At 24.6% G+C, this 11,526-nt stretch overlaps 1 long non-coding RNA gene across 1 annotated transcript; it reads right to left on the bottom strand.

Annotated features, from left to right (window-relative positions):
* Positions 1 to 7,456: 7,456 nt before the first annotated feature.
* LOC135930744 (uncharacterized) lies at positions 7,457 to 7,817 on the bottom strand. The gene is made up of 3 exons (XR_010572877.1): positions 7,746 to 7,817; positions 7,614 to 7,706; positions 7,457 to 7,503 (listed from the first exon to the last, which is right to left on the bottom strand). It is a non-coding gene; the product is annotated as an uncharacterized LOC135930744 (long non-coding RNA).
* Between the last annotated feature and the right edge of the window lie 3,709 nt (positions 7,818 to 11,526).

The raw sequence follows: 11,526 nt of genomic DNA, 5'->3' as shown, positions 1-11,526 counted from the left end.
CAATAAAGCGCGTGCAATACCTGAAACGCAAATATTTCATACGTATCATCTAATTTCTCAGAATAAAATTGAGGCTAAATTTTATACAAATTCAACAGACTTCAAATTTTAAATTATGGATAGAATATGATTATCTATCTATATTTCTATAATATTAATAAAAAATTAAATTAAAGATAGTTAATATCGTAAATTTGATTTCAGTCTAATGGGCATGTATCCACACTGCCCCTCAGTTTTTGGTATATTTAAAAGAAATTGGAAATTTTTTAATATAAAAAGTGAAAATATACTGTTATAGGTAATAACAAAATTTTAACCTGAAATTTGTAATTTCCTATAGGGCCATCTATTTTTTCCAATTTTTGATAAATTGAAAGTCTCGAAAGCTTCGCCAAGGTTATGACATAGTATATATATTTTTAACAAAGGTGTTAAAATAAAAAGATAAAAAAAATTTCGAAAACAAACTCCCTTGCCAATGTTTATTGTTTTATGATTACTTATAACTTTATATATTATGTACCTTTTTACTATAATTAGTTTTTGAGATATAAATATTTTATATTTTACAGATTCTAAAATGGCTCTTTTTTGCACCATTGAGCCTCTTATCCATGGAACCAGGTGTGCTAGCGAACTAAAATAAATGGCTTTCTAATTTATGTAACCTATCTAAATAATTCCATAAATTTAACAAATTTAAAAGGGGTCGGCCGGTAGATGATCGATTCACGAGGAATGACCTTTAAATAATAAAATATTATTTTATATAAATAATATAATAAAAAATAATAAAATAATATTTTATATATATTAAATGTCAGCCACTGACAGCAAAACTTTATAATTCTCAAAATTATACGCCTTTGGCTTTCACAAAACTTTCTTTTTCCTACTTTATCACTGACAGATAGTAAAATATCTACCAAATCTAGATAATTCTCCAAATACCAGCTCATGCCCTATATATAAATTATATTATGATATAGTAGATTCAAATAAATTGATGATAAATGATGTTGCATAAGGATAATAATGATAAAGCTTATCGCCAATATGAATGGATAATTAAATTAACTGCAATAATATATGCATTCGAATATAGGGATTATTGTATATTTCAGAAAATAAGTCTAAAGATTTTCAAATTGTTAGAATATTAGAATTTGGCACGTTATGACCAACATTTTTCATGATATAATTTAATTTTGAATTTTTTTTCTTACCATTATTTTCACGTAGACCTGACAAAATGTATTTGTCAAAAACATCTAATTAGAACTTAACCCATTTTAAAATAGATTTATATGTATTTCTTCATGGTAATAAGAATTTAATAATAATAATAATGTGATCAAATTTTATGAACATAGAATATAGAAAGATGTTTATTAAAGTGTAGCAACTATACATTACACCTACAAAATTTCGCCGATCAAATAAATTAAGATGCTAATTATAACCAATGAATATATGGATAATAAACGAACTGCAACATTTTAAACTTTATCAGATTTCGAACTCCTTTTATAAACCACGCATGCTTCCAAATGTAATGTTTCGGAATATGGAAGAGATTAAAATAGATAATAAATGATGTGGAATCGAGATATATGATTAATGATTGCATTGTAAAATAATATGATAAAGAATATCTCCAATAAAAAAATCCAACTGCAATAATATATGCATTCGAATATAGGGATTATTGTATATTTCAGAAAATAAGTCTTGAGTTATTTTCAAATTGTTAGAATATTAGAATTTGGCACGTTATGACCAACATTTTTATGATATAATTTAATTTTGAATTTTTTTTCTTACCATTATTTTCACGTAGACCTGACAAAATATATTTGTCAAAAACATCTAATTAGAACTTAACCCATTTTAAAATATTTCTTCATGGTAATAAGAATTTAATAATAATAATAAAGTGATCCATTTTTGAATTTTATGAACATCGAATATAGAAAGATGTTTATTAAAGCGTAGCAACTATACATTACACCTACAAAATTTCGCCGATCAAATAAATTAAGATGCTAATTATAACCAATGAATATATGGATAATAAACGAACTGCAACATTTTAAACTTTATCAGATTTCGAACTCCTTTTATAAACCACGCATGCTTCCAAATGTAATGTTTCGGAATATGGAAGAGATTAAAATAGATAATAAATGATGTGGAATCGAGATATATGATTAATGATTGCATTGTAAAATAATATGATAAAGAATATCTCCAATAAAAAAATCCAACTGCAATAATATATGCATTCGAATATAGGGATTATTGTATATTTCAGAAAATAAGTCTTGAGTTATTTTCAAATTGTTAGAATATTAGAATTTGGCACGTTATGACCAACATTTTTCATGATATAATTTAATTTTGAATTTTTTTTCTTACCATTATTTTCACGGAGACCTGACAAAATGTATTTGTCAAAAACATCTAATTAGAACTTAACCCATTTTAAAATATTTCTTCATGGTAATAAGAATTTAATATTAATAATAAAGTGATCCATTTTTGAATTTTATGAACATCGAATATAGAAAGATGTTTATTAAAGCGTAGCAACTATACATTACACCTACAAAATTTCGCCGATCAAATAAATTAAGATGCTAATTATAACCAATGAATATATGGATAATAAACGAACTGCAACATTTTAAACTTTATCAGATTTCGAACTCCTTTTATAAACCACGCATGCTTCCAAATGTAATGTTTCGAAATATGGAAGAGATTAAAATAGATAATAAATGATGTGGAATCGAGATATATGATTAATGATTGCATTGTAAAATAATATGATAAAGAATATCTCCAATAAAAAAATCCAACTGCAATAATATATGCATTCGAATATAGGGATTATTGTATATTTCAGAAAATAAGTCTTGAGTTATTTTCAAATTGTTAGAATATTAGAATTTGGCACGTTATGACCAACATTTTTCATGATATAATTAAATTTTGAATTTTTTTTCTTACCATTATTTTCACGGAGACCTGACAAAATGTATTTGTCAAAAACATCTAATTAGAACTTAACCCATTTTAAAATATTTCTTCATGGTAATAAGAATTTAATATTAATAATAAAGTGATCCATTTTTGAATTTTATGAACATCGAATATAGAAAGATGTTTATTAAAGCGTAGCAACTATACATTACACCTACAAAATTTCGCCGATCAAATAAATTAAGATGCTAATTATAACCAATGAATATATGGATAATAAACGAACTGCAACATTTTAAACTTTATCAGATTTCGAACTCCTTTTATAAACCACGCATGCTTCCAAATGTAATGTTTCGAAATATGGAAGAGATTAAAATAGATAATAAATGATGTGGAATCGAGATATATGATTAATGATTGCATTGTAAAATAATATGATAAAGAATATCTCCAATAAAAAAATCCAACTGCAATAATATATGCATTCGAATATAGGGATTATTGTATATTTCAGAAAATAAGTCTTGAGTTATTTTCAAATTGTTAGAATATTAGAATTTGGCACGTTATGACCAACATTTTTCATGATATAATTTAATTTTGAATTTTTTTTCTTACCATTATTTTCACGTAGACCTGACAAAATGTATTTGTCAAAAACATCTAATTAGAACTTAACCCATTTTAAAATATTTCTTCATGGTAATAAGAATTTAATAATAATAATAAAGTGATCCATTTTTGAATTTTATGAACATCGAATATAGAAAGATGTTTATTAAAGCGTAGCAACTATACATTACACCTACAAAATTTCGCCGATCAAATAAATTAAGATGCTAATTATAACCAATGAATATATGGATAATAAACGAACTGCAACATTTTAAACTTTATCAGATTTCGAACTCCTTTTATAAACCACGCATGCTTCCAAATGTAATGTTTCGGAATATGGAAGAGATTAAAATAGATAATAAATGATGTGGAATCGAGATATATGATTAATGATTGCATTGTAAAATAATATGATAAAGAATATCTCCAATAAAAAAATCCAACTGCAATAATATATGCATTCGAATATAGGGATTATTGTATATTTCAGAAAATAAGTCTTGAGTTATTTTCAAATTGTTAGAATATTAGAATTTGGCACGTTATGACCAACATTTTTCATGATATAATTTAATTTTGAATTTTTTTTCTTACCATTATTTTCACGGAGACCTGACAAAATGTATTTGTCAAAAACATCTAATTAGAACTTAACCCATTTTAAAATATTTCTTCATGGTAATAAGAATTTAATATTAATAATAAAGTGATCCATTTTTGAATTTTATGAACATCGAATATAGAAAGATGTTTATTAAAGCGTAGCAACTATACATTACACCTACAAAATTTCGCCGATCAAATAAATTAAGATGCTAATTATAACCAATGAATATATGGATAATAAACGAACTGCAACATTTTAAACTTTATCAGATTTCGAACTCCTTTTATAAACCACGCATGCTTCCAAATGTAATGTTTCGGAATATGGAAGAGATTAAAATAGATAATAAATGATGTGGAATCGAGATATATGATTAATGATTGCATTGTAAAATAATATGATAAAGAATATCTCCAATAAAAAAATCCAACTGCAATAATATATGCATTCGAATATAGGGATTATTGTATATTTCAGAAAATAAGTCTTGAGTTATTTTCAAATTGTTAGAATATTAGAATTTGGCACGTTATGACCAACATTTTTCATGATATAATTTAATTTTGAATTTTTTTTCTTACCATTATTTTCACGGAGACCTGACAAAATGTATTTGTCAAAAACATCTAATTAGAACTTAACCCATTTTAAAATATTTCTTCATGGTAATAAGAATTTAATATTAATAATAAAGTGATCCATTTTTGAATTTTATGAACATCGAATATAGAAAGATGTTTATTAAAGCGTAGCAACTATACATTACACCTACAAAATTTCGCCGATCAAATAAATTAAGATGCTAATTATAACCAATGAATATATGGATAATAAACGAACTGCAACATTTTAAACTTTATCAGATTTCGAACTCCTTTTATAAACCACGCATGCTTCCAAATGTAATGTTTCGAAATATGGAAGAGATTAAAATAGATAATAAATGATGTGGAATCGAGATATATGATTAATGATTGCATTGTAAAATAATATGATAAAGAATATCTCCAATAAAAAAATCCAACTGCAATAATATATGCATTCGAATATAGGGATTATTGTATATTTCAGAAAATAAGTCTTGAGTTATTTTCAAATTGTTAGAATATTAGAATTTGGCACGTTATGACCAACATTTTTCATGATATAATTAAATTTTGAATTTTTTTTCTTACCATTATTTTCACGGAGACCTGACAAAATGTATTTGTCAAAAACATCTAATTAGAACTTAACCCATTTTAAAATATTTCTTCATGGTAATAAGAATTTAATATTAATAATAAAGTGATCCATTTTTGAATTTTATGAACATCGAATATAGAAAGATGTTTATTAAAGCGTAGCAACTATACATTACACCTACAAAATTTCGCCGATCAAATAAATTAAGATGCTAATTATAACCAATGAATATATGGATAATAAACGAACTGCAACATTTTAAACTTTATCAGATTTCGAACTCCTTTTATAAACCACGCATGCTTCCAAATGTAATGTTTCGAAATATGGAAGAGATTAAAATAGATAATAAATGATGTGGAATCGAGATATATGATTAATGATTGCATTGTAAAATAATATGATAAAGAATATCTCCAATAAAAAAATCCAACTGCAATAATATATGCATTCGAATATAGGGATTATTGTATATTTCAGAAAATAAGTCTTGAGTTATTTTCAAATTGTTAGAATATTAGAATTTGGCACGTTATGACCAACATTTTTCATGATATAATTTAATTTTGAATTTTTTTTCTTACCATTATTTTCACGTAGACCTGACAAAATGTATTTGTCAAAAACATCTAATTAGAACTTAACCCATTTTAAAATATTTCTTCATGGTAATAAGAATTTAATATTAATAATAAAGTGATCCATTTTTGAATTTTATGAACATCGAATATAGAAAGATGTTTATTAAAGCGTAGCAACTATACATTACACCTACAAAATTTCGCCGATCAAATAAATTAAGATGCTAATTATAACCAATGAATATATGGATAATAAACGAACTGCAACATTTTAAACTTTATCAGATTTCGAACTCCTTTTATAAACCACGCATGCTTCCAAATGTAATGTTTCGAAATATGGAAGAGATTAAAATAGATAATAAATGATGTGGAATCGAGATATATGATTAATGATTGCATTGTAAAATAATATGATAAAGAATATCTCCAATAAAAAAATCCAACTGCAATAATATATGCATTCGAATATAGGGATTATTGTATATTTCAGAAAATAAGTCTTGAGTTATTTTCAAATTGTTAGAATATTAGAATTTGGCACGTTATGACCAACATTTTTATGATATAATTTAATTTTGAATTTTTTTTCTTACCATTATTTTCACGTAGACCTGACAAAATATATTTGTCAAAAAAATCTAATTTGAACTTAACCCATTTTAAAATAGATTTATATGTATTTCTTCATGCTAATAAGAATTTAATAAAAGGATATTTATGATTTTGTGTATATCTCAAGCTTAGCATTTATAAATTACATTTAGTATTTCCTACTATATTCCATATTGAAGAAGAAATTGATAATAACCGCCTCCAATATTCCTCCATTAAAATAACAATGATCGCGAAATTATTTAATGCCCCCATATCAGGATTATGATAAAAATTATTAATAATTTTATATAGAATAAAATTAACAGAATTAAAAATTATGTTCAAGAAATTAAAAGATAAATAAAATATCTTTTTATATATGAGATTAACAGATCAATTTCATTCTAAGATATAACATCTTAATTATATTATATATATATCTTAAAATCCTTATTAATATTATATTGAATTTACCTTAGATAAATATAGATTTAATTATTTTTAGGCGTAGTCGGGAAGAAGACTTTTGTAATTAAGTTAATATAAACCTGTAAATATCATTTTACCCTAAAAAAATCTAAATAAAACTTTAGCCATAATCTATAAAATATCACTACGAACTATAATTTGAAAGGAAAAATATTAAAAACTACATTATTTCTATAAAAATTTAACATAGCCAAAGCCTTAAAGAATTTATTCCTAAACCTTAATATATTTAGTGAGGTTAAATATTTTCTAAGAATTATACTAAAATCTTTTTTTAAATTATGCCTGTAAATTATATTTTATGTAATTTAAAATATATTTGAAAAATTATTAATTCTACCTTGGATCAACATTATATATCAATGTTTGTATGTATATTATGTGGTTTCTTTTCTATTTTCTTTTCCCTGTAATAGTTAAAGTTCATATCAACACCTAAAAAATTTCAAAATTAAATATAATGTATAATCTTATAAACTTATCCTGAACCCAGGTTTAGTGATAATTAAACAAAGCAATATTTATAAAATAAACGAATCGAATACCTAGTGTCTTTGATACTATGCAAAATATTATGAACAGCTCAGATTTTTTATTTTGGCTCGGCATAAATTCATTTGACCCGGATCTGCTCTGCACTATTTTAATAAATGTAATGTTTATTATAGTCAAATTACTTCGATGATTTGAGGTTTTAAATATAAAACTATAAATATATTTTTGAAATTCTTTTTAAAAAAATATTTTATAAATTTCAAAAAAAAAATAATAACAACTGTTGACTATAAATTGAAAAAGGCCTTATCGATCGATATTTAAAAAAAAACAAGAAAAAAAAATTACCCTTGATAAAATTTTAACATATTTAAAAAATTTGAAAAGCTATAATTTTTAAAATATATTATTCTCATATCATCAAATTTTTGATTGACAGCGAGATTTTTATTTGTAAAATAACTAATTCATTTTATCGCATTATTTTATACTAGATAAAAAATATGACATCTTTATCTATACATTCAAAATATTAATATGAGATGAATCGCGATTTGCTAGGTCACAAATTTAGAAAAAAATTCCAAGGGTCCCTAACCTTATAATTTAAAAAAAAAAATTTCTCAAGCCCAGCTAAACCCATAATAATTTTGAAAATTTTTTCCTAGCACAGCCCATAATGGTTTTTAAAGGATTTTCCCAAGCAAGATCCAAGTCTATATTTTGAGGAATATTTTCCGAGTCCAGTCCAATCCATAAAAATTTTGATAATTTTTTCCCAAATACGGATATAATTTAATATCTTATCACCGAAACCTCTCTATAATGGTTATAAGGTTATTGGTCGTATACGTACAGTTTCTCCTAAAAACGTCTAAGGATATCAATTGAGAGCTAATAAAAAAATCAGCTCAACAGGAGGTCAAACTCTTCCTAATGGGCGTGTCTAGGTCTGGGGGTCATGAATATTTTTATTAAAACAAAATATCGATATGGGTATAAATAATCGTATCACGTCAATACCGCAAAACTTTTAGCGCGAAATGTATTATCGCGAATGCATTATCGCGAATGTCGATTACCGCGAAAAGATATTATAGCGAATGCATTACCGCGAATGTATCATAGCGAATATATTAGCGCGAATGCATTACCGCGAAAATATTATAGCGAATGCATAACAGCGAATGAATTATCGCGAATGCATTATAGCGAATGAATTATCGCGAATGGATTATCGCGAATGCATTATAGCGAATGTATTATAGCAAATGAATTATAGCGAATGCATTAGAGCGAATGTAATACCGCGAATACATTATCGCGAATGTATTAGAGCGAATACATTACAGCGAATGCAATATCGCGAATGCATTACAACTAACATTATCACAATGAAATAGTGATTTATATTTGACAAAATTATATTTAACCCATTTATTAAGTTCCAAAAAACCAGAGAACCAGCTTAATTGTCTATATTTATTTAAAGTAGCGTTTTAATATTTACCTCTAAAACACGTCACTTGTTATTTATGAAATTCGTATTTTATTAAAAAATATGTGGAATTTGGTATACTCAATTTTTTTAACGATTAGATTAAGTCGTTTTTTACAAAAGACCCTATTAATAAATATTTTAATATTTTATATTTAAGATTGATTCTAGTAAAAGTTAATTTTTGCCCCAATAAGCCTCAAACCCCCTTGTAGATTATATTGGCTTATTAAGTTTCCTATAGGATAATTGTTATTATCAATAAGACACCATTTATATATAAATAATTCATAAAAAATTTCAAAATGTGATATTTTATTTTAAAAAATGTTTAAGTTTTAAAGAATTTTTTAATTTTTTTTTCTAATTCTTTTGAATATCAACCACCAGAAAAGGTGAAAGTTAAAGGGAAAAAAATAGAATTTAAAGGTATAATAGCCAATGAATACTTATTATATCATATTTTTAAGCATAATATAATTAATTCGACCTAATTCTACTAGCTCATAGTTACTGATATGATTAACCCTTTCCAGCGCTAAAAAATATGTTGATAATTTTTAATTTAAATATGATTAGATGAAGGGGAACATTGGATTGAGACCTCTATCTTATTAAATCTTTTGTAATCGTCAAAATTATTAATTTTATAGCTTTAAAACATAAAATCTTATTATTTTTAAATTTAACAAATGCTTTATATCATTCGTACCTTCAAAAGTAACTTTTTACACTTTTTCTATTTTTAAAAAAAAGATTAATATACAATTTTACCACACAAAAATCATCTTATATAAAAGAAAAAATCATATTATATAGAATAACAATTTACCCGAACAAAATTGATAATATAAATACTTCAAAATATGATCTTAATCAAAGTGGTGCTACTGGGGCTATTTATACAAATAAATTATATCAAGCTTAACAATCAAGACTGCTTTCAATGTCAGTTATTAGTTACATGACTTTGCAATTTTATTGTTTTTTTATTTGCAAAGATTGTGAATTGTTTTAAATGATTTTATATAACAGAAAGAAAAGTAATACGGCTGTTGTGGTACATAAATAAAATTTAAAAGAAAAAGTGGAATGAACGGTAAAATGCTTATTGTAAAAAGGAGAGTTATTTTTGTGTAAGTTTTTATGTGTTATAAGATAAGAAATAATTTTTCTTGCGGTACGTTTGATTTTTTTGCGGTACGTTTGATTTTCTTGCGGTACGTTTGATTTTTTTCCCCTTTCGTTTTTTTCCCAGTGTATATTATAATGGTCCATGTATTCTCAGCCAGGCCGTAAAAGGGAATGTAAAATGTTGTTAAAATAAAATGAAAAGGGAGAGAGGGTAGTGGATGCCTGGTTGAGGTTGTAATTTTGTTTAATACACTTTAATTAATAAAAGTTTTTATTTTAAAGTTGTTTATAAATAAATTTATTATAAAATTTAATAAGAATAAATTTATTTTATATTTTAATATTATTTTTTGTGTAATTTTATCCGAAAATATTCATCAAAAAAGTAATTTTATAAATATTTTTCCTATTTTTTTTTTCTAGATTATATGAATTTAAGGGATATTTTTTTTACTTAAACTTTATAATTATATAATGCTTATACGGCCTAAATTTTTATTTCTATCGGACAGTTGAAATATTTATGATTCGTACCTGCAAAAGTAACGTTTTAATCCTTTACAAATTATGAAAGATAAAAATTAATATAATTTTTTGCCACCCCAAAATAGTGTTGTTAAATTACCTAACTTTCACCATCTCTATCATGACTTAGTCGAGCTTTTAGACTAAAAAGTAGAATTAAGTCTCTAAGTTAAGTCTCAACTTGAAGATTGATTCTAATATTTTTGAATAAAAACATGGCTACACTATTTTATAGTTGACTAAAGTTAGCTAGTTTAACAACACTACCCCTAAATCATCATATATATAGGAAAAAAATCCAATGTAAAATTTTATAAATTTGATTTTATTAGTGTTCTCTCATTAGTTTACTAATGGGAAGAGTTTATAAACCCTTTTAATACATTGGGAATTTAATCTAAAATGTGTTTGAAATAATGCAGAGAATCCATAGCATTTTTGGGGACTATATCAACTATAGTTAATCTTATAAACATAGTTATTCCTATTAAGGCATCATAAGATACTTTAACATCTTCATAATAAAAATCTAACAAATTTTTTTTTTCTATCACCATCTGAAAAAGGTTGGGAAGTCTTTTGTGGAAGTAATATTTGCAGATGTAAGTGCTGCATGATATATTAAAAATTCATTTATTTGGGTTATAAACGATCTCATTTTTTTTTCTTAAAAATAGTGAGCTGCATTATTTTATTTTTCTAGCATTTGTAAATTTTTATATAATTATTTTGAAATAAATAAAGAAGGAATTTTATAAATATTTTAAAAGTCTGTCAAAAAAAATATACAAATAAAAAATATTGCG

This window comes from Gordionus sp. m RMFG-2023, unplaced genomic scaffold, assembly GCF_954871325.1.
Source record: "Gordionus sp. m RMFG-2023 unplaced genomic scaffold, tfGorSpeb1-WG-v2 contig_384, whole genome shotgun sequence".
Taxonomy (NCBI): domain Eukaryota; kingdom Metazoa; phylum Nematomorpha; class Gordioida; order Chordodea; family Parachordodidae; genus Gordionus; species Gordionus sp. m RMFG-2023.
This window is presented reverse-complemented; position numbering and strand designations above follow the sequence as displayed.